The sequence below is a fragment of the Haematobia irritans genome, chromosome 1 (genome assembly GCF_050003625.1).
Source record: "Haematobia irritans isolate KBUSLIRL chromosome 1, ASM5000362v1, whole genome shotgun sequence".
In the NCBI taxonomy this organism is placed as follows: Eukaryota; Metazoa; Arthropoda; class Insecta; order Diptera; family Muscidae; genus Haematobia; species Haematobia irritans.
In genome coordinates this window covers 251,980,127-251,997,548 of record NC_134397.1, presented here as the reverse complement: position 1 = coordinate 251,997,548, position 17,422 = coordinate 251,980,127, and the positions used below count along the sequence as shown (strand labels likewise).

The window sequence follows — 17,422 nt, the reverse complement described above, 5'->3', positions numbered from 1 at the left end:
GAAATAAAATTTTAACAGATTTTTCTATATTGAAATTGTATGGATGGAATAATGCTAGAAATACTAAATTAATAATTTTAAAAAATGTAACAAATTTTTTTAACAACATTTTTTTATAGAAATAAAACTTTGACAAAGTGTTCTATAGAAATAAAATTTTGACAAAATTTTCTATAGAAATAAAATTTTAACAGAATTTTCAATATTGAAATTGTGTGGAAATACTAAATTTATAATTTAAAAACTTTGAAAATTTTTTTTTACAAAATTTTTTATAGAAATAAAACTTTGACAAAATTTTCTATAGAAATAAAATTTGACAAAATTTTCTATAGAAATAAAATCTTGACAAAATTTTCTATAGAAATAAAATTTTGACAAAAATTTCCTTTGGAAATCAAATTTTGACAGAATTTTCTATGTTGAAATTTTGTGGATGGAATAATGCTAATAAATACTAAATTAATAATTGTAAAAAAGCTAAAAAAATGTTGAGTGAAAATTTGGAGGCTAAATACGAAAAAATAAATGCTAAATTCAGCTGCAAAATTAATAAAATGATCACACTGAAAAATATTGCCTAAGCAAACTCTCATAGAGAAGGAGAGAGAGAGTTTGAAACATTTTTACAAAATTTTTTATAGAAATAAAATTTTGACAAAATTTTCTATAGAAATAAAATCTTGACAAAATTTTCTATAGAAATAAAATTTTAACAGAATTTTCAATATTGAAATTGTGTGGATGGAATAAGCTAGAAATACTTAATTAATAATTGTAAAAACATTGACAATTTTTTTTTACAAAATTTTTTATAAAAATAAAACTTTGACAAAATTTTCTATAGAAATATAATTTTGACATAATTTTCTATAGAAATAAAATTTTGACAAACTTTTCTATAGAAATAAAATTTTAACAAAATTTTCTATAGAAATAAAATTTTGACAAAATTTTCTATAGAAATAAAGTTTTAACAAAATTTTCTATAGAAATAAAATTTTGACAAAATTTTGTATAGAAATAAAATTTTGACAGAATTTTCTATATTGAAATTGTGTGGATGGAATAATGCTAAAAATACTAAATAATTGTAAAAAGCTAAAAAAATGTTGAATGAAAATTTGGAGGCTAAATACGAAGAAATAAATGTTAAATTCAGCTGCAAAATTATTAAATTGATCACACTGAAAAATATTGTCTAAGCAAACTCTCATAGAGGGAGAGAGTGAGAGAGCTTGAAACATTGTCATTAAATTTTACTCTCTAGAAGTTAAGCCTAAAAATATTTTCTAAGCAAACTCTTATAGAGAGGGAGAGAGAGAGAGAGCTTAAAACATTACCATCAGAGTGTACTCTCTAGCAGTTAAGCCATATCTAACTTAGTTATGTACTTTCGTTTTTTTTTTTTTTTTTTATAAAAACGAAAAAAGAGACTTTTACCTAACCTCTTATATCATACCAACCTCCTCTTTTTTTAGCTTAGCATATTTCTGTTCTGGAAGTTTTTTCCATTTTGTTTGCTTGTTTTGTTGTTGTTGAGTGTTGCAGATGTTAGCTTGTTGGCTCATTTGTTGGTTGCAAAGAATGGTTTCTGTGTTTTTCAACTGCCATCATTGTGAGATGAGCCATTTTAGCTGGCATTTTCTTTTTTGTTTTGTGCAAAAGGACTAACATTTGCTTTTGTTGCTGTTGCTGTTGCCGCTGCTGGGGCTCTAGCGGTACTGTTCTTGAGTTGGCTAAATTCCAATTGTTTACGGTTTTACTTTCTGCTGTTGATGTTTTGTTTAGCAAATATTAATTATTTACTTTATTCTCTTGTTTTCTTAGGCATTCAAATGTAGTATGTGTGTGGTATGTGTGTCCTTTGCTGTCTTTTTCTTTTAGGTAACATGTTGGATATTTTTTGACGGCTTTTGTAAAAGAGAAAAAAGGAAACGATATTTTTGCATTCAATAGACTTTGGGTGTTTGTATTTTTTTTGCTGGTTTTCAGACATTTTTCCAATTAAAGTTATGCCAAAAACTGGGGTAATTACTGAGGTTCAAAAAATGTTTGATTCTGTTTTATTCGGAAGATGAAGATGAAAGAAATGTTGAAACAGGCTCGTATGTGTTATGAACTAGTTTGTCGAGGCGTACTATATATATATATATATATATATATATATATATATATATATATATATATATATATATATATATATATATATATATATATATTTATATATATATATATATATATATATATATATATATATATATATATATAATATATATATATATATATATATATATATATATATATATATATATATATATATATATATATATATATATATATATATATATATATATATATATATATATATATATATATATATATATATGTATATATATATATATATATATATATATATATATATATATATATATATATATATATATATATATATATATATATATATATATATATATATATATATATATATATATATATATATATATATATATATATATGTATATATAATATATATATATATATATATATATATATATATATATATATATATATATATATATATATATATATATATATATATATATATATATATATATATATATATATATATATATATATATATTTTTTTTTTTTTTTTTTTCAGCTAGTTAAAATTCAGACAAAAATAAAGCTTCGCCCTAGATTATTGAACATAAATGGATAACTTAAAATATCTGTTACAGATCAGATAACTTTTAAATGAAGCATTGATGTGAAATTTTAAAAGCATGAACCTTTATCAAAAATCAATCGGTTTGGTGTACGTTGTACACAGCTTAATATATTTAATTCTAAAAGCACCAAATTGTCATCACTGCCCACTCCATGCTCTCCTTAATATACTACTACTTTTATTCTCACTGCTTTAGCTTAGTCTCTTGTTACCAATGATTCTCAAACTTAATAACAAAAGCCTAACATTACAACACCACACACATAAAATATCATCCCAGCAAGAGCTACACCCAGAAAAAAGTGCCTTCGAAACTAAAGGAAAAAATTTTCATCAATATAGTTTATCCATTGTATTTCCATTAAGGTAAATTTTTGTGAGAAATAATAAAATTTACTCGTTTCAGTAAAAAAAAACCTAAACTGTAAGCAGTTAGGAATAGTTTCTATTAACTAGAATAAGGCATGGAATTTTTCATACTATTTTCTTCGCTGGGTATAAGAATTTACTACTGAACAAGAAAATTTTATTCACCGATAACAAAGCATTCGTAAAAATAAACAAAAACTGAACTAAAACCAAGTTTCCTCAAAATTAGTAAAATTTCTTATAAAATGATAATTGCGACTTCCTTTATAATAGAAAGTTTTTCATACATACGAACAACACTTGACATAAAAAAATATTTTAGTTCATTCGTACTAAGAAGTATGCAATCCTTTCAAAACTTAAGGAAACACACTTGTTAGAATACTTGTTAGAATTTTCCTATATTTCTATTGTCTACCTGTAATCGATACCTGTCATCGTAATCGATGTGTTTGCGCGTGGGTTGTTTTTTTAGTTGGAATCGCGTTGTTGTGGTATACGGAGAGATTGTGAAAAAATAATATGGTAAAATAATATAATAAATAACATATATAAAATATTTATTATTTTAAATTAGTGAGAACAATTTTCGTTTTTTGAAAATAAATCTATCAATGTTCGTGATGGCGTATAAAGAAAGAAAACACCAGCAGAATAACAACCCTTTCATTTGTCTTCATTTTGGAATCTTCAATTAACAGGTAATATTCAGTGACGCTAACCTTTTGTAACAAAAATGGTTTATGATTTTTTATATTTGTAGGTATTGAAATTATAAAAGGAGGACAAAATCGTTAGGCAGCAACTTATTAAAAGTGAAAGGTACAAGAAGAAAAATGCGTTTTACAGTTGATGACATTACATGGAAATTGGAAATAGTGGAATAATAAACTAGTATTTCAAGGCCAGTCGATGCTGTTGATTCTTAATAAATATATTTAATATCTTAATAAAACGTGTATTTTATTGATGAAAAAATTGCCTATATAAATAAATAAAATTGTATTTAAAAACGAAGGTAAGCAGTTCTAATTATGAAGTAAACGTTTTACCACAAATGTGTAAGATTTGTCCAAATGAATGAAAAATTTTCAATAAAATTATTCCATATATGAATTCAAATCAGTTAAATTTTTTCATTCTGTAGTATAGTGGTACATAAATATAGGAAAACGTTAACTAATATATGGAATGCATTATACCTAATTTCTACGAAAATCACATCGTTCAAACAAATAAAAATGTCTTTGGCGCTATACGAAGTTCAACTTTCTTCACAATGAGTTCATTTTAACTTAAAGAAGGGGTCACTTTTTTCTGGGTGTACGCAAATTAATACAAAATTGGCATTGTTCAATATTAAAAAAATTGAAAATTTTCTCCACTAAATCTTATTTAAATTAAACAATTAAAACCATTCGCCAATCTACATAAAATTTCACTTCATTTTATATCATAGATAAAGCCATTAAAAATGGAGAAAATATCCTTAATTGGATTTCATGCACTGAAAAAACAGTGAACCTACCAGGAAGAAAACTTTTGATTTTGATTATTTTAAAAAATTTTGAATATTTTTGGAAATTGTTAACTAAACAGTATTAAAGGGTGATTTGTTAAGAGCTTGATAACTTTTTTTTAAAAAAAAACGCATAAAATTTGCAAAATATCATCGGTTCTTTATTTGAAACGTTAGATTGGTCCATGACATTTACTTTTTGAAGATAATTTCATTTAAATGTTGACCGCGGCTGCGTCTTAGGTGGTCCATTCGGAAAGTCCAATTTTGGGCAACTTTTTCGAGCATTTCGGCCGGAATAGCCCGAATTTCTTCGGAAATGTTGTCTTCCAAAGCTGGAATAGTTGCTGGCTTATTTCTGTAGACTTTAGACTTGACGTAGCCCCACAAAAAATAGTCTAAAGGCGTCAAATCGCATGATCTTGGTGGCCAACTTACCGGTCCATTTCTTGAGATGAATTGTTCTCCGAAGTTTTCCCTCAAAATGGCCATAGAATCGCGAGCTGTGTGGCATGTAGCGCCATCTTGTTGAAACCACATGTCAACCAAGTTCAGTTCTTCCATTTTTGGCAACAAAAAGTTTGTTAGCATCGAACGATAGCGATCGCCATTCACCGTAACGTTGCGTCCAACAGCATCTTTAAAAAAATACGGTCCAATGATTCCACCAGCGTACAAACCACACCAAACAGTGCATTTTTCGGGATGCATGGGCAGTTCTTGAACGGCTTCTGGTTGCTCTTCACTCCAAATGCGGCAATTTTGCTTATTTACGTAGCCATTCAACCAGAAAGGAGCCTCATCGCTGAACAAAATTTGTCGATAAAAAAGCGCGAAACACATTTCGAACCGAACACTGATTTTGGTAATAAAATTCAATGATTTGCAAGCGTTGCTCGTTAGTAAGTCTATTCATGATGAAATGTCAAAGCATACTGAGCATCTTTCTCTTTGACACCATGTCTGAAATCCCACGTGATCTGTCAAATACTAATGCATGAAAATCCTAACCTCAAAAGAATCACCCTTTACAAGCGCTGGCATCGCGCCGATATCACAAAAATAAGTAAACATTTTTCGACAAATTCAAGAAAATTTATTAGACATAAATAGTTGTTTTCACTTTTTAAACAAAATTTTGTAGTTTGAAGGAAAAAATTGGAGTTCAAAATTGCAAGAATGTCTTTAGTGACATACGAAGTTCATGATGGACGCTTTTGTAGTAAAATTTACAAATTTGAAGAAATAATGAATTATTTTATGACATATACGAATTTAGTAAATCTCTATCCTTAACTTGTGTATAATTTTTTTCCATCTTTTAGCTCATTTAACTAACGTACGCAAAAAATTATTAGAGTAAATGAAACTTTCACCAAATATAATAAGTTCATGAACTAAAATATAGTTAAATTGGCTTTAGTGAAATAGTGAGTTCAATTTTTTTTGAGTGTGGATATAGCTATCATCCACAGATAGTAAGCAAGTGACTTTCCCTGCTGTCCTGTATAATCCTGTAATATTTAAATTAATATATAGTATTTTTTTAATTAAAAAAAAAAACTAAGTTTAATTTTACAAAATTACTCTTTTGAAATGATTCGGCAAAAATGTCAGACTTTCTGATAATTTTAATTGCTAAACCTTTGACTCTCCACCGCAGTCTCCTCAAAACACTACTATTTTTATTATGACTGCTTTAGCTCAATCTTTTGTTACGGAACCTCTACCACACTCTCCTCAACATAGTACAACTTTTATTCTCACTGCTTTAGCTTAGTCTCTTGTAGTCAATGCTCCCGCAATGACTCTCAAATTTACAGTCAGCATATCAAAAGCCTAATATCACAACAACACACATATACACAATGATCCAAAAGAATAAACAACATCTCAAGTGCAGATTAGTGGAAGAACTCAACCAACACCCATTCTCTTTCATCCGTTAACAAAACATCTGTTAATCTATACTCGAATAATATAAAACAGTAATGCTTCCATGATAATCGGCTACGTTGGAGCGAAGTTAACATATGAAGTTTACAACATCACCTTCTCCAAGCTGTTAACATTCAACAACAACACTCTGTTTATTTATTTTACAGTTTTAACTAAGTTTTGTTTAAACAATTTTGTTGCCTTTAGGTGTGTTTTACTATAAGTTTCTCGTTTTAAAGAAGATCGCTCTTACTCTCCAAAAAGATCTCTGCTAGCAATTCATAGGGAGTACTAAGAAGGGAGATTTAAAGAGAAACAAGTATATACGGCCGTAAGTTCGGCCAGGCCGAAGCTTATGTACCCTCCATCATGGATTGCGTAGAAACTTCATCTAAACACTGTCATCCACAATCGAATTACTTAAGTTGCGGTAACGCTTGCCCATGGGAAAGGTATCTTAAAACCTCCTAACACCATCTTCTAAATTGTATGTAGGTTAGGTTAGGTTATGTGGCAGCCCGATGTATCAGGCCCACTTAGACTATTCAGTCCATTGTGATACCACAGTGGTGAACTTCTCTCTTATCACTGTGTGCTGCCCGATTCCATGTTAAGCTCAATGACAAGGGACCTCCTTTTTATAGCCGAGTCCGAACGGCGTTCCACATTCCAGTGAAACCACTTAGAGAAGCTTTGAAACCCTCAGAAATGTCACCTGCATTACTGAGGTGGGATAATCCACCGCTGAAAAACTTTTTGGTGTTCGGTCGTAGCAGGAATCGAACCCACGACCTTGTGTATGCAAGGCGGGCATGCTAACCATTGCACCACGGTGTATGTAAGTCCATACGTGGTATATATTAAATCAAATAAATCAAAAAAGATCGATCCAATACGTATATAATTCAGTTTGACAAAGTAGACATACAATTTTGACAACATTTTCTACAGAAATAAAATTTTAAGAAAATTTTCTATAGAAATAAAATTTTCACAAAATTTTCTATAAAAATAAAAATTTTGATAAAATTTTCTATAGAAAGAAAATTTTGACAAAAATTTCTACAGAAATAAAATTTTAACAAAATTTTCTATAGAAATAAACTTTTGACAAAATTTTCTATAGAAATAAAATCTTGGTAGATTATTTTTGGCTCGAGTGGCAACCATGATTATGAACCGAATAAAATTTGAACAAAATTTTCTATAGAAATACAATTTTGACAAAATTTTCTATAGAAATAAAATTTTGGTAGATTATTTTTGGCTCTAGTGGCAACCATGATTATGAACCGATATGGACCAATTTTTGTGTGATTGGACCAATTTTGGTATGGTTGTTAGCGACCATATACTAACACCACGTGCCTAATTTGAACCGGATCGGATCAATATTGCTCCTCCAAGAGGCTCCGGAGGTCAAATCTGGAGAATGTTTTATATGGGGGCTATATATAATTATGGACCGATATGGACCAATTCTGGCATGGTTGTTAAAGATCATATACTAACACCATGTTCCAAATTACAACCGGATTGGATGAAATTTACTTCTCTTGGAGACTTCGCAAGCCAAATATGGGGATCGGTTTATATGGGGGCTATATATAATTATGAATCGATGTTGACCAATTTTTGCATGGTTGTTAGATACCATATACCAATATCATGTACCAAATTTCAGGAGGATCGGATGATATTTGCTTCTCTTTTAGGCTTCGCAAGCCAAATCTGGGGACCGGTTTATATGGGCGCCATATACAATTATGGACCGATATGGACGAATTTTTGCATGGTTGTTAGAGACCATATACCAACGTCATGTACCAAATTTCAGCCGGATCGGATGAAATTTTCTTCTCTTTGAGGCTCCGCAAGCCAAATCTGGGGATCGGTTTATATGGGGGCTATATATAATTATGGACCGATGTGGACCAATTTTTGCATGGTTGTTAGAGACCATATACCGACACTATATACCAAATTTGAGCCGGATCGGATGAAATATGCTTCTGTTAGAGGCTCCACAAGCCAAATCTGATGGTCCCTTTATATGGGGGCTATACGCAAAAGTGGACCGATATGGCCCATTTTCAATACCATCCGATCTACATCGATAACAACTACTTGTGCCAAGTTTCAAGTCGATAGCTTGTTTCGTTCGGAAGTTAGCGTGATTTCAACAGACGGACGGACGCACATTGGGGTTTTTGATACCAAAAATGGGAATTAATTGAAAAATGAAATTTAGGAGAACCGAAAAAATTTTTATAGTCGGTAAAAGTACACAAAATTCCACATCACTAGCGCAAAAATTGTGTCTTTGACAAGTACCGTTGTGTCACTATATGTGTTTGAAGTTGGAGTTATTTTACGTTTTCCTTGCGTGCGATATAAATGTAATTTATTGGTGTCTTAAAAATTAGTTTTGAGTGTTTTCTAAAGCGATAATTAAAAAAATAATAATGGAACCTCCATCCTCAGGTTAATAAGATTATTTTTGTGTTTTTTATTTTTATATTTGACTTGTGTTATTATATGAAATTTGGTTTCGCTCGTAAGTCTTTAAATTAGAGGATTTCGAGAAATATGTCGACAAATAGTTGTGAGTAAAGCCAAATTAAGTAAAAAAGTTTATTTTTTCTAAAACAATAAACTCTTTTGAAAGCATAGATGAAAAAGTTGTCTGCACTTTTTTGCACATTTCGAAATTAAATGGAAATACATTTTTCAACCCCTGGTACTATATGTCCCCAACTGTTCACAAATATTTATTACTTGGAGCAGAAATAATTAACCACGCTTTACTTCCAGTTGGACAGTTGTCGGAAGAAGCGCAAGAACCTAGAAACAATGATTTTAAAAATTTTAGAGAGCATTTTTTGCGAAAATGTTCTATGAAAAAGTCAAATGAAGATATATTTAAAAGACTGTTAATTAACATAATTCGGATCCAGTTATATCAGAAATGAGAAATTAAAAGAGAAGAAACCCCACAATTTGCCTATGGAAGCAATTCAAATGTTGATATTTGAGTCAAATCTTGATGGTGATCAAAATGCCAGTGTTGATGATAATGATACATATAGTAATTTTCTGACGATGATGATAATAATTGTTAAGAATCAGATCAAAAAGCAGATATTCATTTTCTTTTTTTTTTGTTGCAAATTAACTAATGGAAAACAAATAAAATGTGGACTAAAAAATATTTAAAATTTGATTGGTTTTATGTCTTTTAGTGAATTTGGCCGAAAAAAGTTAAAACTATAAACAGGAAAAGCTACTTCGAATTAATTCCCACTTTTGACATCAAAAACCCCACTGTGGGACGGACGGACGGACGGACGGACATGCTTAGATCGACTCAGAATTTCACCACGACCCAGAATATATATATACTTTATGGGGTCTTAGAGCAATATTTCGATGTGTTACAAACGGAATGACAAAGTTAATATACCCCCATCCTATGATGGAGGGTATAAAAATTCCAAACAAAAATTGTAAAGCCTTTCTTTAAAAAAGATAATTAGACAAATTAGAGAACAAAATAATGAATTACATTCGTTTTTTCCTAATTCCAAATTACATTTTTCGAAGTTATGAAGAGAGCAATTATACGGACACGCATACGAACAAAAATTTTCTTTGCCATACCTGTACCAGGGCTGCAAATTTTGTGATTTTTTTGGTGATGTTTTGCCTCGGAAATTATGGTATTAGCTCCGTTAGACATTTTTTAAAGAATTTCCCACTTTTTTTTGAAAACGAAAGGCAATCGAAAGGCAAAACACTCAGAGTACAGAGAGTTAAACTTTCTACCTTTATTTTAGAAAATGAAAGGCAATCTATGGGCTCAGAGATTAGAGGTTTAAACTTTTTAAATTGTAAGGCAATTGTTTAAAATAGTTAGGGACTTAACTTTGGCCTTTCGAGTGTTGTAAAAATTCGTATAAAAAATCTTGGTTCTTGGTCCACACTCCTTAACAAATGTGAAACGTAAACTTTAACTCGCTTGAGAGTGATTCATTAGAAATACATTTTATGTTGAAATCTCCGTGCAAATGTCACAAAAAAGAACATTGGACACATTTTGCTTGCCTGAAAATTTTAAAACATAAAATCCATTCTTTAATGTTGCGGTGACCGTCTCCGAAATTATTGCAAAAAATGAGCTATTCTATTCTCTCTACGTTCGATATACTTAGATTGGGGCATTTTATTTATTAACATTGTAATAATGACATTAGTTCAAATAGTTGTTACAATGACCAATATCTCATGCCGCACCAAGAAAAATGAAAACCAATTTTTAAAGATTTTTGTGAAACAGGCTAACAAAGTCAACTTTTTGAAATTTGTAATGTTTCTCAAAAATTAAGTAAAATCGAAAACAGTGTTTTTTTCTAATTTACTAATATTAAATAAAATATGTTTTTTTACCAGGGCTCGAATTATCGACCTTTAATGTTTTCGCTTTTCGCTTATCACTTATCTTTCTTTAACGCCATTAATAGTAAAAAAAGCGACTTTGAAGTAGAAAGTTAAATTGTGGCAGTGATGCCAGGTAATTTTTGATTCTTCCCCCCAAATCTTAAGAAAAAAACCCCTAAATTGGTCTAGACCTTTTTCAAAAACCCCCAAAAATTTTATGTATGTAAATAGTACAAAAAGAGGCCAAAAATTTCAGTAAAAATCCTGTAGTTATACACTTATTAAAAACTTAAATTTAACACAAGTATAAAAACTGAAAGAAGATTTTTTCTGAGGAACAAAATTTTAGACAAAATAAGTTTTTTAATGCTAAAAATTTTCTTTTGAAATAAATAAAAATCATTACACCACTTGTCACAAATTCGGGTTTGATTCCTGCTTCGACCGAAGACCAAAAAGTTGTTCAGCGGTGGATTGTCCCACCTCCACCCAGAGAAGGAATATGATCACCTCAAACATGTTTTAAGAGCAAAATGTTATTTTTGGGTGGTGACCATGTAACATGGTTTTCGCAACCATGTTATTTTCTCGGAAATCATGTATCTGATTTCGGCAAGCAGGTTATATTTGACGATAAAATAACATTTTAGTGACAAACATGTTACATGGTCACCACACAAAAATAACATTTTGCTCTTGAAACATGTTTGAGGTGATCATATTCCTTCTCTGCGTGTCAGTAATGCTGGTGATATTTCCGAGAGAAGTTCACCAATGTGGTATCACAACGGACTGAATTGTCTAAGTGAGCCTGATACATCGGGCTGCCACCTAACCTAACCTAACCTAACCTTGTTTTTAATTGTATCAAATATTAAAAATGCCCCTTCAACAGATGCGTTTAAAAAAGAATGTCATTGCATACTAGCTTGTATTTAGGAACATGGGTTGACTTCCCTTATTTTTTTCTCAAAATTCATGCCAGAGTTGTTCCAAATTTTGTTGAGAATTGCTCCACTTTATAAGATCTAAGGGCGTTTTCGTTTCGCAAAAAATATGTTGCCCTGGTGTTGCACTTCTTTTTCCTTCATTGTATTTTCGCTCAAATAATAGTGTCATTCCAAAGTTATTGTTAATTCATAATATTGTGAGGGATAGAGGATCCAAAATTTATGACAGTGTCCTTTATATTTGGTAATCAATTTCGAGAATGTTGCACCTTTTTTCCCAATCGAAATCGCCATAATATATTTTTTTTACCTCTAAAAATCCCCCCAAATAAATGTTACCCCTAAAAATCCCCCTAAACGTGTAAAAAAACCCCTAAATTTGGGGGAAACCCCCCAACCTGGCAACACTGAATTGTGGCATACCTAACTGATAACGAGGAACGATTAGTGGTGATTTTTGAAGTTCTCTTTCTCTCTTTGCCTCTCTCTCTCTCTAAGAGTTTGCTTGGACAATAGTTTGCAGTGTGATCGGATGCGCATTTTCGCATCTAAATATTAGTAGTTTGTATATTTGTGCAAATCACATTAGCGATGTCTGTCTGTCTCTCTGTCTCTAGGTTTTTTTCGTGGCGTATTTATTAGGCCTGGTGCCTGCATTATACAATGACAAAGAATCAAATTTCCAAATAACCATTGCCCGCAATGGAGTGTTTCTTGGAAATATTTTTGAATAAACCAACGAAAAATGTTGATATTGCCCTCTGTTACAGATCTAGTATTTCCTAAAAAGTAAAACTTATAAAAAATCCCGCACAATGTGATTTAATTTTAGGCTACTTTAGTTTACCTAAAAAACTAAAACCATTAAAATTTCACTCGACCCTTAAGTTAGATGAATTTTGGGTTTAGTGGTAAAAGGATGTTGAATTTTTGTGGTACAAAAAAAATCTTTTTCTGACGTCCAGATTTATAACACATCATAAATCAATGTCAATTTTTTGTTGTTGCTGTTGTGGCAGGGGATACAAAATCTTGCCTTCGACAATATAAAAATCATTGAGCAGTTTTTTTTGTTTTTTTAGAGGCAGGATTTTATGTTGGATTTACAGACAAATTCCTTCTGAGAAATGAGACTAGAATTTTTGAATAGGTGGTAAGGGGTTTGGGCGGGCGCTTGGTAAAGAAACACAAATATCTTCCCTTTAGCACCACTAAAGCAACAAAGGAAAAAAAAGTTTCAATTCAAGCGAAAAAAATAGTTTTCTGAGCCATTAGAGTGTAAACATTTATGTTGCAGAACGGCAAAGGGCCACAATTTGCCACAGCGAATGGTTTTTGTGTGTATTTCTTCGTGGCGGAGAGAGCAATAGGTTTTGATTATAAGTGGGCAAGCAACAAAACGAAAAAGAAAACACACGTACTCACTCACTTACCCATATACTCACCCGTACATACTTACGTTTTGAGCTCAGTAAGAAAAACACGCACTCATCGTTTCGAGGTTTGTTTTTTTTTTTTGTTGTACACAAAACCAATACCAAAACATAACTTCGCTCTTTTGGCTATACTCGTATTAAGGTTGCAAGAGACCTTCATTGAAAGGTAACATTAATGTGTGGTGAAGGTTACTTTTGATGCTGTATACAGTGCTCGCCTACGCCACTTTCACCCCTCGCCATGCGACTAGAAAATATCGTCACAAAAGGCACGTAATAGAGAAATATTGTATCGTTTTATTTCGGTCAGTAGTTTGCCATTCGAATTAAGTTTAGCTGTTTATTTTTTTGGCGAAAGGGTTATAAAAAATGTGCGGGAAATTAAAAATAAAATAAGTATATACAGCATTAAGTTCGGTCGGGCCGAATCTTAAATATCCAGAAATTTTTGTCAAAATTTTATTTCTATAGAAAATTTTGTGAAAATTTTATTTCTATAGAAAATTTTGTCAAAATTTTATTTCTATGAGAAAATTTTATTTCTATAGAAAATTTTGTCAAAATTTTATTTCCGTAGAACATTTTGTCAAAATTTTATTTCTAAAGAAAATTTTGTCAAAATTTTATTTATATAGAAATTTTTGTCAAAATTTTATTTCTAAAGGAAATTTAGTCAAAATTTAATTTCTATAGAGAATTTTGTCAAAAACTTATTTTTAGAAAATTTTGTCAAAATGTTATTTCTAAAGAAAATTTTGTCTAAATTGTATTTCTATAGAAATTTTGTCAAAATTTTATTAGAGTAGAAAATTTTGTCAAAATGTCATTTCTATAGAAAATTTTGTTAAAATTTTATTTCTATAGAAAATTTTGTCAAAATTTTATTTCTATATAAAATTTTGTCTAAATTGTATTACTATAAAAATTTTTGTCAAAATTTTATTAGAGTAGAAAATTTTGTCAAAATGTTATTTCTATAGAAATTTTTGTCAAAAATGTTATTTCTATAGAAAATTTTGTTAAAATGTAATTTCTATAGAAAATTTTGTCAAAATTTTATTTCTATAGAAAATTTGTCAAAATTTTATTTCTATAGAAAATTTTGTCAAAATTACATTTCTATAGAAAATTTTATCAAAATTACATTTCTTTAGGAAATTTAGTCAACATTTTATTACAGTAGAAAATTTCGTCAAAATATTATTCCTATAGAAAATTTTAATTTTATTTTTATAGAAAATTTTGTCAAACTTTTATTTCTTTAAAAAATTTTGTCAAAATTTTATTTCTATAGAAATCTTTGTCAAAATTTTATTTCTATATTATATTTCTATAAAAATTTTTGTCGACATTATATTTTTATAGAAAATTTTGTCCAAATTTTATTACAGTAGAAAATTTTGTCAAAAAAAAAAAAAAAAATTTCAAAATTTTATTTCTATAGAAAATTTTGTCAAAATTATATTTCTATAAAAATTTTTGTCAACATTATATTTCTATAGAAAATTTTGTCCAAATTTTAATACAGTAGAAAATTTTGTCAAAATGTTATTTCTATACAATGTTTTGTCAAAATGTTATTTCTATACAAAATTTTATTTCTATAGAAAATCATGTCAAATTTTTTTTTCGCTAGAAAATTTTGTCTTTATTTTATTTCTATAGAAAATTTTGTCAAAATGTATTTTTTTTAGAAAATTTTGTCAAGGTTTGAAGGTTTCAAAATGTTATTTCTATAAAAAATTTTTTCTAAATTGTATTTATATAAAAATTTTGTCAAAATTTTATTAGAGTAGAAAAATTTGTCGAAATGTTTTTTCTATAGAAATTTTTGTCAAAATGTTATTTCTATGGGAAATTTTGTAAAAATTTTATGTCTATAGAAAATTTTGTCAAAATTTTATTTTTATAGAAATTTTTGTCAAAATTTTATTTCTCTAGAAAATTTTGTCAAAATGTTATTCCTAAAGAAAATTGTGTCAAAATTGTATAGAAAATCATGTCAAAATTTTATTTCTCTAGAAAATTTTGTCAAATTTTTATTTCTATAGAAAATTTTGTCAAATTTTTATTACTATTGAAAAGTTTGTCAAAAACACCAAGTATTCTACCAACCTAATTTTAATTAATTTTATTTTAATTAATTTCGTCAAAATATTATTCCTATACAAACTTTTAATTTAATTTTTATAGAAAATTTTGTTAAACTTTTATTTCTCTAAAAAATTTTGTCAAAATTTTATTTCTATAGAAAATTTTGTCAAAATTATAATTCTATAAAAAATTTTGTAAACATTATATTTCTATAGAAAATTTTGTCAAAATTTTATTACAGTAGAAAAATTTGTCGAAATGTTTTTTCTATAGAAATTTTTGTCAAAATGTTATTTCTATGGAAAATTTTGTAAAAATTTTATGTCTATAGAAAATTTTGTCAAAATTTTATTTTTATTGAAATTTTTGTTAAAATTTTATTTCTCTAGAAAACTTTGTCAAAATGTTATTCCTAAAGAAAATCATGTCAAAATTTTATTTCTCTAGAAAATTTTGTCAACATTATATTTCTATAGAAAATTTTGTCAAAATTTTATTACAGTAGAAAATTTTGTTTTATTTCTATAGAACATTTTGTCAAAATTTATTTTTTTTTTAGAATAATTGGTCAAGGTTTAGTTGTATAGAAAATTTTGTCTAAATTGTATTTCTGTACAAATTTTTGTCAAAATGTTATTTCTATAGAAAATTTTGTCAAAATGTTATTTCTATAGAAATTTTTGTCAAAATTTTATTTCTATAGAAAATTCTGTTAAAATGTTATTTCTACAGAAAATTTTGTCAAAATTTTATTTCTCTAGAAAATTTTGTCAAAATATTATTTCCGTAGAAGATTTTGTCAAAATTAAATTTCTATAGAGAATTTTGTCAAAAGCTTAATTTTAGAAAAATTTGTCGAAATGTTATTTCTATAGAAAATTTTGTCAAAAACACCAAGAATTCTACCAATCTACTAAATAGTACAAAATCTAGCATTTTTGGTAGAATTCTACCAACTGTGGCAACCGATAATGATACACACAATATTTTTTACTCATATTGTGGTGTTAAAATATTTTTAGATTTTGAATTTCAGAATTTCTGACATATTTAGGGGTGTCTAGACTTCCAAGATGGCAAATCGCGAAATCGGTCTGACACACATCAATTCGGCTCACCTATTTTTGGGCCTACAGTACCTCTACATTTGGAATTTCAGGCAAATCCGATAAATCTGGAAGCTTAAGAAATTAAATCGAGAAATCGGTCTATACGGCGGCTAAATATACCAGAACATGAACCCATATATACCGTATTCGACATACATCTTTGTGGACCTAAAATAGCTCTAGATTTCCAATTTAAGACAAAGGAATGAGCGGTGTATACGATAGCTCCATTATTAAAGGCCAGAAGGGCAGACAGGCATGCTTATATCGTCATAAAATTTCTCCCTAATAAATTTGCCATTCCTTTTGTAACATATCGAAATATCGATTTTCGACTATATAAAGTATATATATATATATATATATATATATATATATATATATATATATATATATATATATATATATATATATATATATATATATATATATATATATATATATATATATATATATATATATATATATATATATATATATATATATATATATATATATATATATATATATATATATATATATATATATATAAAGGGTGATTCTTTTGAGGTTAGGATTTTCATGCATTAGTATTTGACAGATCACGTGGGATTTCAGACATGGTGTCAAAGAGAAAGATGCTCAGTATGCTTTGACATTTCATCATGAATAGACTTACTAACGAGCCACAACGTCGAATTTTCAGTGAATCCTAGAAAAGTTGGCAGAAAATCCGCTTTTTTATCGACAAATTTTGTTCAGCGATGAGGCTCATTTCTGGTTGAATGGCTACGTAAATAAGCAAAATTGCCGCATTTGGAGTGAAGAGCAACCAGAAGCCGTTCAAGAACTGCCCA

The 17,422-nt window shown here is 28.7% G+C and overlaps 1 protein-coding gene and 1 long non-coding RNA gene across 5 annotated transcripts in view; both read left to right on the top strand.

Annotated features, from left to right (window-relative positions):
- Positions 1-17,422, top strand: part of LOC142220253 (uncharacterized) — a 346,247-nt gene that overhangs the window by 135,278 nt on the left and 193,547 nt on the right. The window lies entirely within an intron of this gene.
- Positions 3,592-4,058, top strand: LOC142219636 (uncharacterized). The gene is made up of 2 exons (XR_012717682.1): positions 3,592-3,804; positions 3,867-4,058. It is a non-coding gene; the product is annotated as an uncharacterized LOC142219636 (long non-coding RNA).